General features: G+C 40.7%; 1 protein-coding gene and 1 long non-coding RNA gene across 5 annotated transcripts in view; one reads left to right on the top strand and one right to left on the bottom strand.

Annotated features, from left to right (window-relative positions):
- Positions 1 to 8,515, top strand: part of LOC125612494 — a 13,591-nt gene extending 5,076 nt beyond the window's left edge. Inside the window, exon 3 of the long non-coding RNA XR_007342848.1 lies at positions 8,390 to 8,515. This is a non-coding gene — a long non-coding RNA (uncharacterized LOC125612494). The remainder of the gene's footprint in view (positions 1 to 8,389) is intronic.
- Positions 1 to 25,734, bottom strand: part of Slco3a1 (solute carrier organic anion transporter family member 3A1) — a 254,468-nt gene that overhangs the window by 152,782 nt on the left and 75,952 nt on the right. The gene's annotated exons all lie outside the window — the stretch shown is intronic.

The raw sequence follows: 25,734 nt of genomic DNA, 5'->3' as shown, positions 1-25,734 counted from the left end.
CCCCCCAAAAAAAAATCTTACCTCCATTAAGATGATTTTCTCAAGTATTCTGTTATATCTGTAGAAAGGTGACTAACAGATACTTAGAGGTGACTCTACTTGACACATTTCACCTTTATGATACTCTGAGATAAACGAGTGGCTTCACCCCTATTTTATAAATCTGAGAACTGTAATTCAGAGTGTTTGGTTGATGGTAGCACCACACAACTAACAAGAACTAGGACATGGTAATTCAAATGAGTTAACACAGTTTATGCAATATTATCAGCATAGGTATCCTTTACGTTCCACAAGAAAAGATTTTTTAATTAACTAAGCTTATTTAATTGAAAGAGAGATGCATTTGGGAAAATTTAATTCAAATACTATAGAATATTCAATAAATACTGAATCTCCTGCCAACCCTAGGACCTTTCATAGAGAAAACTGCTATTACCAATGTCTGAGAATAGCTTTACCATGCAACTGTTAATCTGCCATGTGTGCATAAAGCAAACCAAATTAATTATTTGAAAAGGCTGGAATCAGTTAAGAAGCAAAATTCTCAGAATGACAAGTGGGAACCAACAGATCCAACATTTCATGTTAATAATGTTTTTTTTTTTTTTTGATAAAGAAGAGAAATGGTAAGTATATATGTTCACACTCTACTGTTTTGACCACCTGGATTTTATGGAACTGTTGTCATATAGATAAGGTCCCATTACCTTATGCTGACAAGTCCTGAGCAAGAATGTTGTTCCAATGCCTTTGCAGAGTGAGCCCCATTGGCCGGTTCCACCTTCTGGGTGTCTCTTAGTGACAAGAGCTGAGTGTCTAGACATTGCATGCCTGCGAACAGGGCCTTGGCTGCTTATCAGGGACAATTAACACCTTCAGCAGCACCAAGCGGGTGCCTTCTTTCCCTATGCACTTACATCTGGACTGAGACTGGAGGGAAAATCAGGCATCTACTCTGTGGATTAAGGATCTTTACATCCTCATTTGAAGAAGATCCTGAGTTCCAGCAGCTAAGGGGTCAATATTCATCCAACAATTCCTTCCCCAAGAGTCCCCTCTGTAATGATCTTAGAAGTGTACTTGGAAAAGAGGAAGCTTTCATGGCTCTTAATGGTGGGATGGAGAGACCTGCACTGAGCAGGCACCTAGCTAGGGCTAATTAAAAAAGCCATGCAACCTCTGTGGCAATATTTGTATTTCTAAAATTTTGGGCAGTGGACAAGACTGGCTAGCTAGCTAGTCGGGTTAGACCAGAAAACCTTAACCTATGAGGAGCTGTAACCTTGTAAGAATATAAGCCATTTTGTGCTGATAAAAGATGCACATGTTCATTTTGTGTTCTTCTGTGTATTCTTTAACCCCCTAAAAAACTTGCCTGCGGGTGTAGCTAAGACCCAGAGGCTACCCAGCATGTAAGTATCCTTCAGTTCCCTCTTCAGGCCCCAGCACAGGCTCAACTACTCCAAGGGACGGGTAGCTGGGAAGAATGGCACAGAAGTGCCAAGTGGCTCTGGGAGGCTAGGACAGGAGGTACCAGCATGCTCTATGCTCCAGTCCAGTCTGGACAAGGAGCAAGTCAAGTCAGAAGGTTCCTAATAGATCACAACAACCAAAGGGAGGCATTTACTCAAAAAGCAATCAACTAAGCAGTATCGTAGGTCATAGGAGCATGAAGTCCCCTTTGCTGGGTGCTTTTCCTGCTGTGACACTCTCAGAGGTCAGAACAGAGGCCCGGAGACAATGCAAATACAGCACCTTTCCCCCCCTGGTCTTTAAGGCCTATCAACAGCTTATTTAGAGAAAATGGTTAAAGGTGGTAATTTTGCTTGTTTTTGATTAGGCATTTATAGTTACATCTTAGAAATGAATGGCAGAAAATGAGGTACATGATCTGGAGAGACTACCTGGAGACGATCCTGACAAGGTGAATTGCCTATTTCCGAGGCAGAGACACCGACAGACTGATCAGCCTTGCTCTTGATTAAGGCCCTGGAAGCGAAATGAAAAGCCAATGTGCAAAGCCCTTCAGCTACTAGGGATTCAGACATAACAGCATTGCGAGTTGCCAAGGCAACACCAGCTGAGCACGAGAATACAAGTGTGTGCACACGTGGGCATGGGGACAGGCATCCATGCACCAACACCCTCCTGCACACAGGGACAGATCCAAGAGAAATATAAGGGAGAGATTTCCACAAAGCTTCTTTGAAAAAAATCGGAGGGGTACTGATGGCTGCTGCTTTAATGAAGGATTCTAAACAAACAAAAACAGAAAATGATTGCATTACCATATCTGTGATAGCCAGCTTTCCCCCTCTGTGACCAAAATACCTGACACGAACAATTAGGTTTTAGTCGCTGGTTGGTTGGCTCCCTTGCCCTGGGCCTCAATTGAGGCAGAATGTCATGGCAGAAGGGCATGGAGACAGAAAGCTGCTGGGTTCCCAGTAGCAGGGAGGCAGAGAGTGAAAGAGGAAGGGGCCAGGGACAAGAAGAAACATTCCAGAGTATGCTTCCAGTAACCTGCCTCCTCCAACTAGGTCCACTTCCCAATCAATTCCAATTATAAACCCATCCAATGGATGAATTCACGGATGAGGTCAGAGCCCCTGAGATACCATCATTTCCCCAAAGCCTTACCTCTGGACACTGCTGCATTGGAGACCAAGGCTTTAAAATATAGGAGTCTTTGGGGAACATTCCAGATCCAAAGCAGAACAATAGCCAACTGTCATTTTTAACAAACATTAACAACATTTGGTTGATATTGACTTTTGGTCTTTTTTTTTTTTTAAAGAAACAAAACATTACAGGATTAAAGGCTCCTATCTGCTCTAGTTCAGTTCAACTTCCCCTCCTTCCCTTCCCAAAGGATGCTGTTCTCTTGAATTTCTAGATGTCTTATCCAGACATGATTTTTCTAAGTTTGAGATATACATATTACAATAATAGAAAGTGTCATTCTGAGTCATTTTTTAAAATTACATGTATAGAATAGTACGTATCTGAAAATTGTTTTCTGACTCCACATTAAATAATCCAAATTCATCCAGTTCATTTATTTAATTGCTATGTAGTATTCTTTTTTACATATAAAATATTTAGCCATTCATTTTTTTTTTTTAGAGAGAGAGGGAGAGAGAGAGAGAGAGGGAGAGAGAATGAATGAATCTTTTTTGTAGATGGACACAACACAATGCCTTTTATTTATTGAACCTGGGTTGCGCCTGTGCTAGGGGAGCACTCTAACGCTGAGCCACAATCCCAGCCCCTAGCCATTCCCTTTCCAATGGATATTTAGATTGATCTCTGTTTGTAACTCTAACAAATAATACTTCAGTATACATTTTTATATAAAATATTTCCTTGATTGTGTACAGTTTCCTCTCCAGTATGAAGTAGCACTGTTGATTTGTCATGGAAAATGCCACTTATTTTCCAAAGTTGATTTTATCAATTTTCACTCCCAGCATTGTATGAAAACCAGCCATTTCCAATAATTTCGCCAACTCTTGATGTTGTCAGATACTAGTGCCTACCAATCTGAGAGGTGTGTGTGATGGCATCTCACTGTATTATTTAAATTTACATCTCCCTGACTACTACTAAAGAAGTTGAGCATCTCTTCAAGATTATTGGTTATTTCCTCGCTTACAATTTCTCCCTATTTCATCCTGTATCTACTTTTCTACAGCACACTCATGTTCTTTACTGATTTGTAGGAATTTGTACACATTCTGGATGTCAATCTTTGACTGATTTTGCACAGCAGATATCTTTTGTCAGTATGTTTCTTGTGTGTCTCTTTAGTTTTTACTGTCCAATACTAATACGTTTTAGATTTTATTGTAATTAGGCAATCGTTTTCTTTTAAGGTTTGTGCTTGTCCCCTTAAGAGATTTAAATTTTTGGCTTTTCCTATTTTGAACTTGAATTACCCAGATTCTTTTTTAGTATGGCATGAAGTAGAAAATTTATTATTGCTCCTTTCAGATCATGAAAGTTTAGGCACCATTCACTGAATAAACATGGATTGTTGTGTTGCTGGCCTCACTCAAATGCCTATAGTATATTGTTTTCTAGGCAATTTAAAAGGCATATGTATCTATACCCCTAGGTCAGTACTATAACAGGGACTTGGGCTGCTTTCCCTAAAAGTTGTGACTTCACTGAGGCCTGCAGATACCCAATGTATAGCTAAAAAAGTAAGCTAAAGCTTGGCATCTCTGTCCCCTTATGTATCTATCTCCTTTATTATCTGAAAATTTGGGTTCGGTTTCTGCTTAGTTCTGCATGTAGGCCTGTTAATGACTTATGGAGTGTCATACAAGGTTATTAGCCCTAAAATTACCTATCTTGTCCTCCTTCAAGACTGAGGACACAGAGGTAAAAGCAACTAAAATATTTTCAAGATTTACAGGGATATTCAACTACCAGAGTCCTGGAATGCTGCACAGAAAGAACTCTCTTATCATTGCTCTAAACCTGCAGTCGCCTTGAATTCCATGAACAGCAAAGCTTCACAGAGAGATCACTCCATGCTGAAATCACTCCCTAAGTGAGAACAATTACCCCATGACAGGAACTGATGCTGCCCCTTCCCCACCCCCACCAGGCAGGAACAATCATCTCACGGGAAACAGATTGCCCCTCAAGCCATAAGGACTTCTTGGGAGCCACCTTGCAGAACAAATGCTGAAAGGATGATCAACCAGACCATAGCCTGAGCAGGATGACACTCTACCAGCTGTACAAATCCCAGCCATCCAAGCCCCCACCCCTGGCCTTTGTGCCCCTTTCCTATAAAACCTCAGTTTCTGTCAGTCCTTTAAAGACAAATCTTTGGTCACTGTAGCCCTGGATCTCTTCTTCCCAAGTGTCCACACCGATTAAAGCCCTTTACCACTATTCATCTCTTTGACTGGCGTATTGAGACAGATGGACAAACCTAGCCTATTGGGACCAATGGGACTGAGGCCTTTGCCCAAGAACTCCAGTAAGAATATCCTATGCATTGATTACTACAACTTACCATCCTGCTGACTACTCCCTACGTAGCTCCCTTACATAAAATTCTGTTAATTATTTTTGGTCATTTACTTTTACAAATCAAGTTTAGGATTATTTTATGGTTCTCCGACATTCCCCTTTATTCCCCTCTCAAAAAGAAATCTGTTTTGCTTTCATTGCAATGAAATTAAAATTGTGAGTTAAATTTGGGGAGAAATAACATTTTTGTGATAGTGGATCACCCCAGACATGATTATGGTATATTTTACCCCTCTGTTTAAAAGTATTATTTTATGTCCTTTCCGAGAGGTGTATAATCCTACTTACCTTTGTCAGATTTTTTTTCTTTAGGTATTGTTATGGTTTGGATGTGAGGTGTCCCCCAAAAGCTCCTGTGTTAATTCAGGGATATTCAGAGGTAAAATGATTGGATTGTGAGGGCTGTAACCTAGTCAGTCCGTTCAAATTAGAATGGTAACTGCAGACAGGTAACTGAGGTATGGCTGGAGAGGTGGGTCATGGCAGCATGTCCTAGAAGGATTCATCTTCCTTGTTGCCCCTTCCCCGTCCCTTGTCCCTCTTTCTCTGCTTTCTGGCTGTCATGAGTGGAGCAGCATTCCTCTCCCACCTCATTTGGTCCACCATGATTTTCTGCCTCACTTTGGGCCCAGAACAATGTAGTCAGCCATCCATGGACTAAGATATCCAAAACTGTGAACCCAGATAAACTTTTCCTCATCTGAATGGTTCTTGTTGGATATTTTGGTTATAATTATGCAACATTGACTAAAACATAGACTTTAGAGTTTTTATTGGCTGTATGATTAAAATTTTTTTTCATTTTTTACTTATTTTTGCTTCTCCATAACAATACTATTGATTTTTATACACTAATCCTATAGCTGTTAAACTTAAATTCTTACTAATAGTTTATAGATTCTCTTTTTTGACATTGAAAATCGTAAAATCTTCAAATACGAACATTTTTATTAAATTTTTTTAAACTATCAGTGCCCTCCTTTTTTTTTTTAAATCTTACTAAGAATCTAATACCTATAGGGGTTTGGGTTTTCATATTTATGTATTTATGCTTTTTCTTATACTTTTAAAAATCAGAATAAAGAAGGTCCTTTCTAATTCTAAATTGCTATGAGCTATTTGTCTTTGCTTCCTTTTTTTTTGGTTTGGTGTTTTTAATAATGAATACATATTATAATTTATGAACAGGTTTCTTCTTACTTGTATATATCAAGAAGCTTAACTTTTTAAAAAACAAAATTTTCAAGGGACATTTAACTTTTCTTTTCCAGGATCACTTGAAAAAAGATTAAATCTCCAATCTTCCAGTAAGGCTAGGTCTAGATTACATCTGAGCACCCAAGGTCTAGGCACCAAGGCTCTTTGTGTCTGTCCTCTCCATTAGGGGATTCTGTGGATCACAGAGGTATACAACTGGTCTTGTGGTTGTATCCTGAGGTGTCTCCATCCTGTCCTGATCCAAATTACACCTAAATTTCCATTCTTACATGAGTCTGCATTCCTAATTATTGGCCTAACATAAGCTATCTCATAGTATTATTTTTAGGAGAAAGGGAACCAATATGATGCCCAGTATCCACATCATCAGATGGCTCTCCACAAAGAATGAATGAGGTTGGAATAATCATTCTCATTTTCCACTCAAGGAAACTGATCCTCAGGGAGGTTAAGTAATTTGCCCCAAGTCTCAAGAAAGAAAGTGTTGATACCGGATTTGAACCCAGTCTGTGTGACGTTCGTGTTCTATGCTTTCCACTGTTTGTGGTGCTACCGACCCCTAAATCTCCACAGAAATCAGAAATACCTCTGGCTCCTCAGTGCAGACCTCGCCAAGCCAGCAAAGCCATTCTCCTTTCTTTGTTTTATTTTTGTCTTTCCAACTACTTTGTAAATTAGTGGTTGGGGTTCCAGACCGCCCACTCTGGAGAGTGCTGTGAATAATGTAATTAAGCACAGGAAATGGTTCATTGTTGTTAGTCTACAACCTAACAATGAAGGTCAGGGGATGCTCAGGAAGTGCATTTTTCCTACGTGGGAATCAGGAGAGGGGCCCAACAGGAGTCTGAGAGCTGTGACTGAGTGGGCTTGGTTGCCAGGCTCTGCTTCCCTCTGCTCAGAGAGTAGATAGCACCCAGGCATAACCCATGGCCATAGGACTCTGGGCAAAGAGCCAGAGAGAAGAGTTTCCCTTCAGTGGTGATGAACAGAATGTGTGAGCAAGGAAAAGGGGCTTAGGTGGACTGACCCCCAAGTAGATCTTAACCTGCACTTCATCATTAAATCAACCTGATTTTTAATTGATTTCCTAAAGACGCTCTTAACGATGACACAATACAGTTGTTGAAAACGTGGACTCTAGCTACATAATTTAATTCAAATCCCACCTAACCTTTTACAAATTCTGTGTCTGGGCTTGTCATTTAAACATCACTGGGCCTCAGTTTCTGAATATACAATAAGAATAACAACAGTACCTTCTTCAAAGGTTTGTTTTGAGGATTAATGGATTAATATTTGCAAAAGCCTTAAAACAATACATGGTACATATTAAGGGTTGTGCATTAGTAATCTATTGCAGCATAACAAACTGCCTTAAATCCTAGAAGCTAAAAATAACAGTAAATATTTATCATGTCATATGAGGTCTACTTGTGAGGAACTTGAAGGGTTCTGGTTTGCACTCCCTGCTGAAGATGCCATCAAGATATCAGCCAGGACTGTAGTCAATTGAAGGCTTAATCCGGGCTGGAAGACCTGTTGCCAAAGTGGCTCATTACCTGACTGGCAAGTTGAGACTGGCTGTTGGCAAGAAGCCTCAGTTCTCTGTGTGAGTCACTGCCCAGATTGTCAGAGCACCCTCATGGGCAACCCACTTTCCTCCAGAGCAAGTAATCCAAGAAAGCAAGACAGAAGCAGCAACCTATTTTATGACCTAGACTTGGAAGATACATAGCATCCTTTCTGCAATATCTTATTGGTTACACAAGTCAGCCTGATTATTATGGGAGGGGATTTAACGAGGGTGTGAATGCTAAGAATTGAGGATTACATGGGAACACTTCTGTAGGCTACCACAAACCAAGTCTACTAAATAAAGAATGAAATCAGGTCTTAATTAAACTTGAGTTCTAAGTGCATAGTGTATCAAGGAAAAAAAAAAGTATCAACAAACATTTATCAGAAGAACAAATATTTGAATGAAAAGAAGAAATGCCCTGTCATCCCAGCCAAATTTCAGTTTAACTCCCTCATTTGACTCTCCACTTTCTGAGCTATTTTCAAGGAAGGAAGTATTTGCTCTCAATTTTCACTCAGAGTCATTATCTCCATAAATTAGCTCTCAAATTTCTTTTTCATATAAAGGGCTTGAAGTGGTAACCTCAAACCCGAAGTGCTAAGTAACTTTCTCTTTCATCCAAATTTAACAATATATGAAATACTTCCTCTGAATTCAGAAGGTTACAGAGACAACTGAAATTTTATGCCTTGGTTGAAATGCTTGCACTAATGCAATCATGCCGCAACTAATATCTGTCCCAAGACAATTGTGGGAAAGTTCCTTCTTGTACAAAAGCAGACTATTTGCTTCCTCTTCTTCGTACCAAAGTTGTACTTAGAAGACACGATTGGTTTAAACCCCTGGGAGGCCACTTCTTAAAGCCAGTGGAAATAAATCTAGAAGGTGGGTCTAATGACTGGATAAGCAAGCACCTCTCCAAGAGTCCCAGGATTTCCCTCAAGGTTCCTTTTACTCTTGTTTCACAAGAATTTCAGAGAATGGTCACTTTCTCACATCAGAACCATGCCAGAGATTGTGGGGACATGTCACAGCAATGGCATTCCCACTTAGTGCTAGGATGACCTTTGAAACAATGCAGGATAATATTCTCAACCGCACCAGGGCCTTCACTCACCAGAGGGGTAACTATTTGTACCTAGATAGCACTGACGGCATGTATCTTCCACAATACCAAAGTCGTCACTGAGGATGTGAGACTCAAGTTACACAGATACAGTTGATGGTCCTGAAAAGCTGGGATATTTTCCCTGGTTCTCTTTGGTAGCAAAGGAGCATAAAGTGACCACACCTTGGCATTTACTAGGCACAAAGAGACCTAGTGAGAACACAGTGTATCCATGTCATATCACTCTGTGCCATGTTCCTGAGACTATATTATTGGAAGATGCCAACATGGTTTCCAAACGGTCATTAAAAAAAAAAAATCACGTAGTCATGATCAAGAAAGGGATCATTGGTGGTCACAATATTTATTAGGCCAAAACTGGCAATCACTCCAGGGCCCTGATTCCTAGTATGAGCATACAGTAAATGGTAGGTAAAAATTGGGTGGAAATGCTCATCTTTAGCAGCCTGTGTATCTGCTAAATCTTGACTGAAGGATGAAGTCAATGCTGAATTCAGAACATTCTTTCCCATTTTATACCGGTTTCTTTGATGTTCATTTTGTTTTAAATGCTAAGGATAAACGCTCACCTTGACATTTGCCTTTTAGAAGGGCAACAGCATGGTAAATCCAAAATGTAACCCAACTTCAAAGTGTGAATAAGAACTTCAATTGTGAATTCCTGTGTCATGGGGAAGAGCTCAGAGAGACAGAAATATCCTTTAAAAAATGCCTGGAAGCCATGCGCGAGGGGCTTAGGAGAGCTTGGAACTTCTCATTCTGGTGCTATCCAAAGAATTTTTTTTCTATATAGTTCTTCATGTTATATTTGGACTTGACATTCTCAGATTTATCATCTTCTACTTCCTCAATTTAAATCATCTAGTCTACACAAGCATAAACAATAAAATCCCACTTTGTAACATACACATGTAATTAACTCTGGTTCTTCACCATGTGGAGCTGGGCTAGCCAGTACAGCAGCCACTAGTCACATGGAGTTTATTCCAAATTAAGATGTGCCTAAAGTGTAATGCATACATGATACTTCAAAGACTTGGGCACAAAAACACAACACAAAAACACAACTGAATATATAAATTAAAAATATTACCACAATTAATTTTATCTGCTCTCTTTTGCTTTTTTCAAATAAAGCTATATGAAAATTATGGGCCACACATATGGTTCCTATGTCTACTAGATAATGCTGGCCTAGATACTCAATGTCAAAGATTGAAAACTAGAGGTGAAGTCCAAATAGGACAGACACAGTCTGTTTGATCTACACAGTGTTAACCCAAAGGGTGATTTTAATTTCAAATATTTTCTGATCTTTATAAAAATCAAGCAATTAAAAACAGATTCTGCATTCTTTTTAAAATTGAAAACTCTAATAAACACAGGGTCCATAATCCTACACAAAAAGGATGAGCTGGATTCGAGTATGAGCTGTCCTCATGAACAGGGGACTTGATCTCCAATTCTTCATGTCCCTTTTGCTCCCAACCCCGAGATGAGGGGCACCCCAGGCCTAGTCAGTGTCCTCCATTCAAGTTCCCCTGCTCACTTCTATAGGCACTTGAGTTTGAAACACCTACTCCATAGGCATGAGGGAGGGCTGTAGGGAAGGTCTGATCATGACCATGGTGTATGCAGATTAGACAAAATATCTGGGAAGAAAGGCGAGTCTCAGGAAGCTGTGTCCAGCTTCAGTTTTGTTTAGTTTTGTTTTGAGGCTAAACATTTAAGTGAAGATCTCCTGGTCACACTTGGCAATATGAAACTGAATATATAAAATACAGAACCAGGAACAATGCCTTAGGAACATCCAGAGATAAGAGCAAGAAAGAAGAAGTAAAACTGGCTCAACAGTCTGAGAAGCATGGTCAGAGCATCCAGAGAGAGAGGTAAAAAAGAGAAAGTAGGGTGCAAGAAACCAAGCTTCCCAGGGAGCCAGCCAACAGAGGGCAGGCACCAAATTACACCAGTCCTTTGATAGACTACCATAACAGGGCCGCCCAGTTCTCCTTGTCATCAAAGCTATTGCTGCAAGAAAGCTGAGTTAAAAAGAAGACAAAACTTATGAAAAGCACCTTCACAAAACTCTAGCACCTACAACTTTGCCCAAACACTCTGCCTGTCCATGCCTGCAGGCACCCCCATTATCCAATGTTTTTCTCCAAAGACACTATCCATTTTCTTCATCTTAAAGCATTATTTCCCACCCATCATCAGTTTTTAAATCTATTGTACACGTACTATGGATATAACAAGCTCTGAAACTGAAAATATACATAAGGTCTGAGCTCACTGGCCATCTGATACTAGATTCTGAAATAGTCTCCATGGTCATTAACCTGTAGCTATTCCTTTCTAAGTAAATGGAAGAAGTTTTCATTCTCATCATCTCTCTCTTTTTTTTCTTTTTCCTATTTTGGCAAATATTTTCCCAAGTGATTATGTTATAACAGCACTGAGGATTCAGACCAATTCTGGTCCTCTGATTTATTTGATAACCTATCTCTGTGACTAAAATATAAAGGAGATTACAAATGCTATGGATAACTATTTGTGATATTCATTCGTGGCCCCGGGTTGGTAAAAGCAAATTGCTTTTCATTAGTGGATAAATAATACTTTGGTTATTCCATAAAACAATTAATATAAGTAGAGTTTGATTTAGACTTGAATGTGATATGGAGCAATGATATAATGGAAATCTCAGGACTTCTCATTATCACCTCATTTGGACCATGACTGTGCAACTCCTTTCCAAATCTCAGTTATTTGAGCTCTCTACATTCCCATTATTAGTTGTGATTGCATCCTTTTCATTTTTATAGCTGGGAAGCCTGGGATGTTTTCACTGAATTATTCAATCATATGCTTCACAAATATTTACCATATGCATCTGCTATTTGGGGGATGGGAAAAGGAAAAACAAGTATGGCTGATGCTCTCAACTTATGACTGAGCTACCTCCCAATAATAACCTATCGTAAGTTTAAAAATATCCTAAGTCAAAATGCGTTTGATAGACCCAGCACAGGTGAACATCAGACACAGCACACTGTAGGGTATATATCTTGTTTCCCTCATGATCACATGACTGACTGCAACCTACTGCTGTCCAGTATCAAGGAAGGGTATCAGATGCATGCCTGCAGTCCGAGCAGTTTGGTAGGCTAAGGCAGGAGGACCACGAGTTCAAAGCCAGCCTCAGCAACAGTGAGGCACTAAGCAACTCAGTGAGACCTTGTCTTTAAATAAAATATAAAATAGGGCCGGGGATGTGGCTCAGTGGTCAACTGCCTCTGAGTATAATCTCTGGTACACCCCCCTCCCCCCAAAAAAGGAAGGGTATCAGAACACATAATTCTAACCTAGGGAAATATCAAAATTCAAGATTTAAATAACAACAGTTTTTACTAAATGCCTATCACTTTTGCACCAGTTTAAAGCTGAAAAATCCAAAGTTGAACCATTATAAGTTGGGGATTGTTTGTATCTAAATTACAAACTATAATTCAGTATGATACCAGGAGTCCATATGAGACACAGAAAGGGTATAGGGTGGGGAAGATAGAAAAGCTAGGAAGAGCCTGCTGAGGTGTGGTGTGGTGTAGAGGGGGAAGCTGAGCACTCTTGAAGAATAATACCTTGCCATAGGTTAGTGTTGAGGAATAATTTAAGCAAGGGTGTGGTGGGATGAATAGCAACGTGGTGTGTCTGGGAAGCTGAGCTCCTGGTTCCTGAATCTACAGAAGGGCAGTGTCAGATGAAGCAACAGAGAAGAGCCTAGTCACAGACACAATAATTTTGATATCCCCACTGGGAGACACAACAGATTGGACAAACCAGTCAAGGACATCCAGGTAAGCCTAAGAGAGAGATGAAAACCACACACACAGTTGATGCTGTTTTTCCCCAATTCTTGTTGCACCCATGATTAGACTACGTGCTACCTCTTCCTGCATTAATAAGGTTTATTGTCTGCCTTTGCATTAACTGTATGAAATTGAAGCATGAACCTGCTGTGTGTGTAATAAAGATTCCATCATGGAATAGACAACCTGCCCCAATATGTGGTCCTGGATCAAGAGCATCTGTAACAACTGGAAACTTGTTAGAAAGGCAAACTTTGAGGTTCCACACAGATCCATGTAATTATGAACTCTGGGGAGGGGGCCCCAATAATGTTGTAACAAGCCTTCCAGATAATTCTGATTTAACCTCAATTTTGAAAAACTCTAAAATACACCAAAGGCTTTTTGCTCATCTTTCCATTGATCTCCAAGATTACTTTTTATTCTGATATCTTATGCTAAACCATCCTGGGTAACAGTTTCCCCTTAGCTCACCTGATTTTCAATTTTTTTAAATTTTAATTTATTTTTAAATATAAATTAATAATTTATTTGTTCATTTGTTATTCTGATGATAGAAGAATTCTGATCAATGCCATCTTTTTTACATACATCTCTTCTCCATCAGGCCCCACAGAATCCCAATTATGTAAATAATTACCCATTGAGGCAGAGAAAACAGTCCAGAGATGAATTTATAAACCAATATAAATTTGAGACAACTATTTTTAAAAGGATTTCCTCAATCCCTTACCATCCAATCACATTCCCCAAGTGTGACCAGAACCCCCATTAGGTTTGTAAATATCCATTCTGCCTGACGACTAATACATTTTCCAAGACTCAGGGTAACTACTGTTTTACCTCTGAGCACTCTGAGAATCAGTCATGTGACCAACATTGATTTTTTTATCATTAATATAGCAGGCTTCTCATTAATAATACATAAACCCCAAGAAAGCAAGAACTTGCCCTTGTTTACCATTGTATCCCTACAGCCTAAAATAGCACCTGACACCCAATAGGGGCTCAATAAATACATCTGAATGACTGAGTTAAAGCATTAGCATCTACTAAAACTATAAGAGGTTAAGATATATTGTAAAAATTAATGTTGTTTGTTTCTAATTCTTTAATGTGGCTACTATAGAATGTAAGTGATTTCTGTGGCTCACATTACACACGGATGTATGACTTCACAGTCCAGAGGACACAGTGGGATTGGAGGAAGAGAAGGATCCTGTTTCCAGGGCTAAAGACACTGGCAGCTTCCTGTTCCCACTGTCCTGGAAACCCACAGGTAACCGCCCACCAACTTCACTGTCCTCTTTACTGTAGGATGCAGAAAGCTCTTCATCCCCTGATCAAGGCTCAGTTCCTTGCACCCCATTACCCACCCACCCCCACTCCCACTTTGACACCTAGTGAAGATCTGGCACAGTGGTGGAGAGGTGCCACCTCACTGCACAGAATGCCATTCCAAGCAGCCTCTGCACACCAGCTGTTTTCACAGCTACCCCCATAGGCCTCACTCTTCCACCCCCTTAAAGGAACCTGAACTCGGAATACCAGGGTCAGATTTGTAATTCTTTAATATATATATATTTACTTTATTTATTTTATTTATTTTTATGTGGTGCTGAGGATTGAACCCAGTGCTTCACATGTGCAAGGCAAGAGCCCTATTGCTGAACTATAACCCCAGCCCCGTCAGATTTGGAATTCTTATCCTCCTCAACACTGGAAGCTAATTATAAAGGGGACCTGGGCCCTATCCTGCTTCCTGGAAGCCTCCCATATGTGTGGGTAGACCCAAGAACCCACAGGTGCCAGGTCTAGGAGCCCATTGCTGCTTCCAATCTACTTCTGCCAAGAACCATGGCTTCACTACCCACCTTCTGCAGAGAAGCAGGCCCTGGAATTTCCTGTGGCCCTTGCAGGGTCCCAGTAAGTAAAACCCCATTGAAATCACCCACCAGACCCTTCAGACATTTAAGTAGTACAAAAACAAGGTCTTTCAAGACACAGTACCTCAGGTCCCCCTTTGTCTGACCTGAGGACTATGCTGACTATACCTACCACAACAGCTACAACTAAAAAGACTAATATGAGTAACTCATGATTGCAAAAACCGGAGACACCTTGCATTCCCTGCTCATCTGAAATGTACATAGACACCACCACCACTTGCAAAACATCTGGGCAGGATCTACTGAAGCTGAACACATATTACAACCCTGCAATTCTACCCCTATGTACACATCCTACAGAAATGCACACACGTTTTCACCAAAATCCAGGTATGATAATGTTCACATGAGCAGTGTTCATGGAGTTCCAACCTGGGCATCACAGAAATGCCACCAACAGTAGAGGGGATGATGAAGTAGTGGCATCGTGTGACAAGTGATGAATCCAATAAACAGATGTGGAACAAAGCAGCCAGCCATCATAGGATATGCACAGTATCAGCTCATTACATAGTTCAACAGGTAAGATGAACATAAGGTACTAGATGTCAGAAGAATGGTTACTCTATGGAAGAAGAGGTGGGAACTGCTTTGGGGAGCCACGCTAGGGGCTTTTGAAATATTCTAATTCCTGGTGAAAACAGAGATTTCGTGAAAAATCATCAGGCTGTACACTTAATGAGTTGAGTGCTTTTCTGTATGTATGATATATTTCAATTAAGAAAAAAACATTCGCTAAAAAAAACCCAGATTTCTGCAAAAGTGTAAATTAGAGATAATAATACAAACATAATACCAAAGATGGAAGGGCCTTGCATTTCCCTAGAAAAAGCTTGTCGTCAGCCATATGACAAAGTTAAAAAAGAAAATGAGAACAGTTCAGCAAACAAATGCAGAATTATGGAGAAAATAATTTGAAATATGGATTTATACTCAAAATCATTAACAATAAATGCCACTCTAACTATATATTTTTATGTCTTGGCATATCAGCTTCTGATAGTATGAAGCTAGACATTTAAAAATACCATTTATTTCATCTTTATCTCCTCTTTTATGTACATTTGCTGGTTTTATAAATATGCATTCTACATTATCAAAGAATATAAGTAATAAAGTTTCTACCTAAATATAAAGTATGATTGGTACTTATCAAACTTTCACTGATGGGGGTTTTAAGCAAAAGCATTTGGAAATTTTATCTAGATGCATGGACACAAATATACTATCTTATCTCTCAGGGAAAAGGCTCAAAGGGATTCAGACTTTGCAGAAACTCTTGACTTAAAGAATTATTTGTAAATCTCCAATAAGAAGGGCAGTTTGAATCGTGTGGGGAATCTGCTTTAAATTTTCATTTTTCTTTACTTTTGAAACACAGTTGAAGAAGGAGGTTAAATTTAACTTTATCTCCCTTTGAAGCTTTAGAAATAGTCTGGAAAGAGGATTTATGTCACAAGGCCGAGTTCTGACCATAGCCTCTTGAAAAAGACCAACAAAGAAGTGGACCCTGCAGCTCATGGCTTGGCCAGACAGGCAATTAAAAAGGAAGGCGCAAAACCTTCTCTTTAGTGGGAATGACCGAGTGCAAATCTGACCCGGTGGCCCCCGTCTGGATAACAGAACCTTGTTTGTTTGGGAATGGGTTGGAGGTGCACAGCTGAACTGCACAGCCTGTGACCAGCAAGCAACCTGCCCTGGCTTTCCTCCTTGATTGATTAGCCTTGTTACCACAGATGGATCTGTCTGTAAAATACACAGTGGCATCTAGACCAAAATCAGTGCCACGTTACAACTCAGGAATGTGCCCGGGTGGAGAATCTTCTAAGTGTGCATACAAAGCCAGAGATATGTACACATGTTCATGAATTCCAACTTTCCCCACCCTGTTTTTGCCACCATGGCAAATTCCATGCCAATTTCGCCCTGACATCCAGCAATGCTACTTGAATGCTTTTTGTCACAAATTTGAAATATTGACTTTCATAAAGTTCCAGTTGCTAAGGCCTCCCCTACCCCTACCCCACTGTGCTGGAGCCAAGCAAATGTGCTTTACTGCCTCAAGAAGAAAATAAGTAATTTACTTTTAAGATAGAGCCGGGCACTCTGGGGGAATTTGGCCTTGTGCTTTTCTTCTGGGTTTCAGTTCTCAATCCATCCCTTCTGGGCTGGCTCAGGTGGGCAGCTCTTCCATCAGGCCAAACAAAGGACAAGGATGAAAAGTCTAAGCATGACTCCTCTCAGGGGAAGCCAGAGAAAGGGCTTCTAGAAATAAAAAAAAAACCTCAGATGCCACAGGTCTCAGAGCCACACTCTAAGAAAGACGTGGAAGAAATGCACCAAGTCTGGTTACTGAAATTCATAACCAGAACAGTTATAAAATGCACATGCCATAGAAATAGAATGTAATTAGATAGCATGCGCAGGGCATGCAGGGATGCCCTGGCGTGGGATCCGTGCTTCGTCATTGATCACTTCAACAAAATGTTAAGTACCTCTTATAAAATGTCACTTGACAAATGTGATTGTTTCTTCTGACAATCCTCTCTCCCAATTTAATAGAAATAAGGCCAGAAATGAGCATTGATAGATGTGAGGATGAGCTCAGCAAGGAATTTGCCATGGTAGCAGATTAAAATAATTTCTATTATTTTAATACTAAGACCATTGGGAGGACCATCCAGTGTGGATGCAGTAAGTCTCTTTCTGCTGCTTGCATAACCCCAAATAAGGGATGCCCTTCTGTGAAAGGACAGACCCCCCCAATTCCTGGGAGTCTGGCAGAGATTGAGGCAGGGAAGCCATCCCAGGTCCTTGCCCCTTGCCACATAGAGTGCAGAGAACTTGGGCTGGGAGGTTCACGGGGCTGGCTTCATGAACCAGCCCAGCAGGCAAACCCAAGCCCTAGCATCATGAGACACCTCCTGCAGGCTGGCAGACAACTGTCTTCCTGCTGCTCAGCTTCACACATCAGGACCTCAAATCATCAGCGACTCTAGGACACTCACCTTCTTTACTAAACACCAGAGCAGAGGTTGTTTAAAACTGTTTTCTCAAAAACTCTGTAGAGGGATCCTGCTGGTGAGGGCACAGAAATTGACACCCCATCACCATCTTCACCCAAAACAACTCTACTTGGTCATTTTTCCTTTTTGACATCCATCTAAGATTTTTGTTTGAACTCTAGTGAAAAAAAGGGGGAAAAGAGTTTGAAAATCACTTCTGTTGGGAAGATTAATCTTATGAATGCTTACAGGAACTTCAACAGGCCTTTTAAAGAAAATATGAAATTGTCTCACCTACAATTGTTTCTCAAGGTGAAGGCCAAATTGTGAACCTGTGACTTGAATGGGCACTCCCATGTGGGCTAAGTGTTCTTAAAGGGCCTTGCACTGATTGCTAAGTGATCTAATCCAACAAGAAGTCGGACGGATTATAATTCCCATCTAAAGGAATGTGTGGTTGGCATGACCCTTGAGTCTCTCCCCCACAACCACTGACAGTGACTCCAGCCCCAATTTTGACAGAAACTCTTTCAGCAACTGCCTGAGGTGTAGACAGTCTGGCTGAATGACCCAAGCAGGACCTGCATCTTGCATGCCAAGGACTCTGGCTGCACACACGCCTCCCTCTTGCACTGATGTGCATAACTTGAGTGGTGCCATGGCACAGAAGGAGGCATGCACAGCATGCAGTTCAGGGCTTGGCACATAGCATCAAAATGTGTTCATCCCAAAGCAGCTCCTTGGAATACCAATGAGCACCATCTCAGGCAAGGGACTATGCAGGCTACTGGAGAGGGGACTGGAGTCATGGCATCATCTCTGTCCTCAGGAAGCTCAGAGGGACAAAATCTAAATGATATGTCCACTCTATGGCAGAGTAGAAGCCATTCCAACAATTTCACCAAGAAAGAATCCAGGGAATCAGAGAAGGGAAGAATCTATTTTTCATGAAGGCTTTTTGGACAAGGTGACCCCCTGACTTCAGGGTCCAAAGGCAATTCTGGTTTGAATCTTGATCCAGGAACATCCCAGTTTGGATGATAAATTGTATGACTAACTTCATAGGAGCTGGTCCTTGAAGGACCTACAGCTTGTCCTTAAGAAGCACTGCACAAGGTGGGAAGAGCAGTGGGAAAAGCTAGGAATTAGGAGACTGTGGGATCTGAAGGAAATGCTGAGGAGAGTCTGGTTATCCTGGAACTCACAGCACCAAAGGAGGATGCAGAGGAGAGACCTCAGAGGCTGAGGCCATGCTTTCCTTTTGCCATCGGTGGGACCCCTTGGAACTTTCTGAGCAGGAAACTGTGTTCAGAGGTGAGCTGCAGCAAAAAGAAATAGGGACAGGAGGCTCAAGCGAGAGGAGGAAGATAGGACTTAGCTGGTGGGAGAGGAGGCCTGGCAGCTGGAAGGTCAGGCCTCTGAATCATCCTTCCCCAGCCCAGCCACTGCTCTGGCCTCCATACCACAGGCTGCCTGTCCTTCTGAGGAACAAGGCTCACTCTCCCTAAGGGATAAGCCACCACTTCCTGCACCCACACTGGTTCCAGGGCCCTCTATTTTTGGCTTTCCCAGGCCACTGCCTGACCAAGAAAACACAGTAGCCTGGTACTCTCACCCCAGCAGGACATGCTGTTCCACAAATGGTCACAAGAGCATCTGTGTATGAGTCGTGGTCACCTAAACACGAGGGCCAGGGAGGACTCACCTTCTTTAGGGTTGCTGTGTATCCACACCTTTCCCAAGCCTGGGAAAAGTAAGCCAATGCCTCTGTTCAGTTGGTGCAAAAAGAGATAAGCAGTTGTGCCTAAATTGAGTCTGGAGACAAGTCTTAAGACACAAGTCTCTTAAGAAAGGGCCAGGATACCAGGGGACACACTCACAGCCCAGGGAGTCCAGTCTACTCCATGCATAACAATAGGTGCAGAGAGGGTAAGACCTCTTGTGCAATGATCCCTGAAATAAAAGGGATTTCTAGTCCCTGCTGTGTGTGTACAAAGAACCCATTCAAAACAGGAGTGAGCTTAGATACTTCACAGGGACTAAAGCCTCATCCCTGCCCAGGTTAGTGTCCATCTCCCCTCCATCACCTGATTCATCCACTTACCCTCTTTTGCTTGGATTAATATAAAACTCAGGTTTTCTAGCTTCTAAGCTCTTCCTTTTAAAATATACTGTCAGAATTAAGCCCAAGATGATGAACCCCTTAATGGCAGGGTTAGTATTAACCTTCCTTGATATCTCTGGGTCCAGAACAGTCAATGGCAAGTGAGCAAGAATGAATGATGTCCCTGGATGGCTCCATCTGAGCAGCATACCCACTCCCAAAAGAGCCACCAGAATTCTGAACAGAAGGAAGGCAGAGAGGACTGGGTAAAAAAGGCAGCCAGGTGGGAATGTGCAACCAATTAAAAAAAATTAAAAATAAATAAATAGAAAGGAGAGGAGTAGAGGAGAGGGAGGGAAAGGGGAGGTACTAGGGTATGAAATCCACCAAATTATGTTGTGTGCATGTATGAATATGTCACAAAGAACCCCGCCATTATGTGTAATTATAATGCACTAATTAAAACATAAGAAAACACCATTTTGGTCAAATAAATAAATAAGAATGTGCAAATCCAGCCTCTGTTGCTTTCCCTTCTAGAATGCCTTCAGGGCATCCCACATGGAAGGTGAAGCTGTGAATTTATTTCCCCTATCGAGACCTGTTTTCTTCACTTTGCCTAATTGGAGCTCAGAGGTAGAGGCTTTGCAGACTGGGAGGGCAGATGTAGGCAAATATGGACAAAACTGATGAATGCCACGATCCTTTCCAACAGTTTTGTACCCTGAGAAATTAAAAATAGTAATCCCAAAGATGAAAATAATACATGCAATCACTTAATTAGTATATACTAGGTGCAAGGCATTATGCTAAACGTTTGATATCCATCACTTTGAATAGTGACAACACTACTAGAAGGTAGATGCTATAATTATCCCTGTTTCATAATGAGATTAAGCATCATGCCCAAGGTCACATAGCTAGAAAGTGGCAGAACAGTGATCTAAAACCAAGATGACTGATCATAAATTTACTATTACACTTGGTGTAGTTGGGGTTTTTGTTTGTTCATTTTGTTGTTGTTGTTTTGGTTTTTATTTGAGTGGATAAATGGATATATTCTTTAGAGCAAGAGGTAGAAAGAAGGAAGCGCAATACAAATTGAGGGTCTGATAACTGCCAGACATCATGCTATTGATTTACATATGAAAACTCTCTTGATGAAATGCTTAATTCTAAAAACCATGTCACATCCCCATTTTTGCAGGGTCTGTATCTCAGAGAGGATAAACAGCAGGTCTGGAGTCCTAAGTGATAGTTAGTCCAAGTTAAGAGAACCAAGGAGGCAAGCCAATTTTGGTAACCAGTGATAAAGCACAGGCCCACATGGGGTAATGAGGGGGAGAAGCTTATTCTAAGTGTTGAAGTAAACCAGAAGTTGGCCAACTTTTTTAGTAAAGGGCCAGAAGTCAAGGGCACTTGGCCCATGGGTGAGAGCTTGCTGCCCCCTGAACTAGGTGGTGATGATATATGGCAAGTTTGAATCCTGGTAAGATATCTGTTCCTAAGAGTAGGCTTCACATATGAACCCATTCATAATTTCTGAGAGCTTATTTTGTTCTACAAACCTAGAATCATCAGCATACACTGTCAAAAGGCAAACCTGGGTAGTTACAAAATCAATTCCAATAGGAAAATTCTAAGGCATGTATAATTTTTAGAGTAGGAACAGAAAGGAAAAATACTTCCCCCGGAAGGGAGGAAGGAGCAACGCATTCACACATTTCGCACATTTCATGAGCCCTGAATACAAGAACCAAGGCTAAGGCTAAAACCAATTTCCAAACCCTTTGCTCCTCTTTGAAGAACTGACCAGAACTTAGAGGAGGTTTAAGTAATCAAAATCTCTATAGACCACTAACTTTTACTCTAAAAGGCCACATATTGCTACGAAGCTTTTGCCTCTTGTGGATCCTACTTACACAGAGGACCATTTTCACTAAAGAATGAGAGCCTAGTTCACAAAAGACAGAGAATTAAAAAAGAATTAAAAAACAAGAACTGTGTGTGTGTGGATCAGCAATAATCTATCTTCATAAACAGCAATAGGTGGATGGGGTGGGGGTGGGGGTTGGAGGACTGTCTTTCACTTATAGGTGAATCCCTCAGGAAATGGATTTATGAATTCATCTTTAATTGTGACCTCCAAACAGACATGCTTCCTGGTGTTGCCAGGAAATCTGAAAAACTCCCCAGAAATGGGTAATGGGAGAAATGAGCAAGAAGCACAAGGTGGCATACATTAATAAGAAATGATCTGGCTCACTATCAAATTCAATAATCAATATTCCAATAATCAGTAACTGAATCAATAGTCAGTGCTTATGGAGTGCCCACTCAACACATGGCCACATGAAAGGTTCATGGAGACAATGATGAGCAAGACTGCCCAAGTCTCAACCTCCAAAGAGTTCAGGCTGTACTGAGTAGATAAAATTTTAACCTCAACCATTAATAAGATATTAATATATTATAAGGTTTGTTTGCAAAAGATCACCCACAGATTTTTCTTTATTGAAATGTTTTAGGATTCTATTTTCTTAGGGCACATTCTCAACTTTCTTTTTCATTCCTGGTAACCCAAAACTTACTGAGCTAACTATATTTTTCTGGGGTTGCAACATCATGAAATGTACCACAACATCCCTGGGTAGTTCCTTCACTTCTCTTAATGGATTACTACTCATTTTTTTAAATTGTGGAGATACACATAAAAATCTACCTAGTGATGCTTACTACATTCACAATGTTATAACAACTATTATCATTTTCTAGTTCCAGAACATTTTAATCACCCAAAAAAGAGAACTGTATATCCATTAAGCAGTCACTCTCTTCTTCCCCTCTTCCCAGCCCCCAGAAACCACTAATCTGCTTTCTGTCTCCATGGATTTACACTTCACATAAATGACATTCCGTGATATGTGGCCTTTTATGACTACCTTGGTACATTTTCAAGGTTTGCTTGAGTTGCAGCATGTATCAGTACTTCATTTCTTTTTATGACTGAATGATACATCATCCTATGGCTGTGCCACATTGTGTTTGTTCATTCATGATCTGATGGACATTTGTGTTCTTCCTACCTTGGGGATAATGAAGATGGTTGCTAGGAACACTCTTGGTGCAATTTTGCTTAAACATAAGTTTTCAATCCTTTGGGGGAACATAATCATTAATTCTGGGTTTTGTGTTTTTGTTTTGTTTTTGATGTTGTAGACTGAACTCAGGGCTTCACACACACTATACATGCACTCTACCCATGAGTTACATCCCAGGCCCCACTGATTAATTTTTAACCAGCACTTTCAAGTTTATGTTGTGCTGCAGACACACAGAGGTGTGCAGGGGTTGGGGGGTGATTTTTTTTAAAAAAAGTGGTAACATATAGTTTATGCCCCCAAGAGTACTGGTTAAAGTAGAGAAATATTAGCAACAATCCTAGTAACCAACAGTAGTGTAATTAACAGCAAGGTTTTGTTGAACCTTTACTGTGTGCCAGGCATTCTTTTAAACTATATGTGCATTCCCTGGTTTAATCCTTGCAACAAACCTGCGAGGCAAGTACTAAACCTCAATTTTAGGATGAAGAAATGACGAAAGCAGAATGCTAAGGACACATGTGGGAGAGGGGCCTGACCTGAGTTTGGGCATGGGTGTGGAATACCATGGAAGTTTCCTCAGAAGAGGCCAGGCAGAAGTCGGGAAGGGACCGGAAGTGACAACTACAGCTCAGGCAAGAGAAAAGGTCATCAGTCAGAGAGCAGAGAATGAGGAGCAGGTGGTTAAACATGAAACTGCTGCAGGATGGTCCAGGAAAGTAGAGCCCTGAAAAAAAGAAGAAATGACTTGAGAGAAGCTTTTAAAAAAAAAGAGAGAGAGAAAGACAAGTACATCAGAGATGCCCAGGGAGGGGAGAATTTCAAAGTGAGTGCCAGCAACCTGCTCACTGTCGCCAATGAGTAAAGCAACAAAGGACTGCAGAAGGCCCCTGGATCCAGGGTTCAGGATGCTGCTCACACCATGAGAACATTTATGCTCTGCAGTGGAGTTAGGCTAAGTGTGCAGAGTGGAAGAGACAGAGAGAGCAGATGGCTTTGTAAGAAGCTGGACCGGAAAGGTGAAGGAGAAGACTGCAGAGGTGAAAGGAAGGTTCTGCATGGTGGATCCAGCTGGAGAAAAGCCGAAGATGTTGGCGAGGGAGGTGAAAGGAGAGCATGGAGAGCTGGGGCGGAGATATTCGACTTACACAGGACAAAAGTCTCGGGCTGGTGGATCACCACTTTCCTGGGAAAATGAATGAATCAGCACTCAAATCTAGATACACTCAAGGTTAAGGAACCTATCCAAGGGAAGCAGGTCACCTGAACTCAAAAGAGCAAGGTCAGGCTGATCTGCGCTTATTGCCCCAATCCACCTAGAGACAAGAGGAGGAACTGACCCCTGGCAAAGGAGTTCTGTGCCTGGGCAACGTATTGCTGAGGTGTGAAGAAACATGGAACCCTTCTCAGATACTGAAGAACCTCAGCTGTCTTTACTGACACAAATTGCAAGACATATGCCAGCTACCTGAAAGATAAGATCAAAGACTCAAGAATGGGCAAGGCTCAGTATTTTAGGAGAGGCAGAAATCAATGCTTTCTCTGAAATTGAAAAATTAACAATAAATAGGTGTTTATGTTATAATTCAAAAACTGAATAAAAAGCCAAAAACTATGTATGCTGGAAGAAATATTTATGGGAAAAATTACTATGCAACACTAACCTTAGTCTGTAAGGTATAGAGTCTGTAATCTTAGATATATTAATAACTAGAAAATTGGAAAAGAACAGAGTGAAAAGAGGGATGAAAATTAAAATGAATTTATGTTTAGGGAAGGTAAGAACTTGTTCTTAACATTTTTTTTTATTCATGTTTAACCACTGGGGAAATACGGATTTGCAACCTAATGAAAAGTAGTACCAGCATTATTGTCTGCCTTTAAAATTACAAGCTGTTATGGGAGTGATAAAATATAGAAACAGGAAGTACACACAAAACATAAAATTAAGGCCAGTGAGAAATTTTACCCAAATCCAAAAACCCACAGTAGGTTAAAACAAAAATAAACCACAGTCCAATTACAAGTTGCTTGATAAAGTACACACACAAAAAGAACTGAACAGATATGAAGTATTTTTTTAAAAAAAGAATGGACAGAGAACTAGCTGGCAACATAATTAAAAAGAAAGGAAGGAGAAACATTTTTATATGAGGCAAAATCCAATTCACATTACAAAGAATTAACTGGTATTATATAACTCAGGAATCCCACTCCTTGGTATTTACCCCAAAGAAATAAAAACAGAGAACTGTGCACAAAGGTCATAATGGCATTATTCACAGTGGTCAAAACCTGGTGATAACCCAATGTCCATCAATTGGTAAATGGTTAACAAATTGTAGTATGGCCATAAAATGGAATATTATTCAGCAATAGGAAGGCGCAAACTACTGAGAAATGTCCCATCATGGCTGACTCTCAGCAGCACTAAGCTGAGTGAAAGCAACCAGACACAAATGGATGCATACTATATGGTCCCACCTATAGAACATTCCAGAATAGGCAAGTCTATAGGGATAGAACTCAAATCAGTGGCTGTCAGGAACTAGAAAAGGAGATGATGATCTGACAGAGAAGCAGCAAGGGAATTTTTGGAGGTGATGGAACTGCTCTGTATCTTTTTTATAGCTCCATAGCTTCCATAACTGATAAAGCAAAAAAAAATCTGTGTATTTAATGTACACAATTTGATGAGTTTGGACATAGGCATATACCTATAGAACCA

Source organism: Marmota marmota, unplaced genomic scaffold, assembly GCF_001458135.2.
Source record: "Marmota marmota marmota unplaced genomic scaffold, marMar, whole genome shotgun sequence".
Taxonomy (NCBI): domain Eukaryota; kingdom Metazoa; phylum Chordata; class Mammalia; order Rodentia; family Sciuridae; genus Marmota; species Marmota marmota.
The sequence above is the reverse complement of the archived record's forward strand: the minus strand, read 5'-3'. Positions and strand labels throughout refer to the sequence as shown.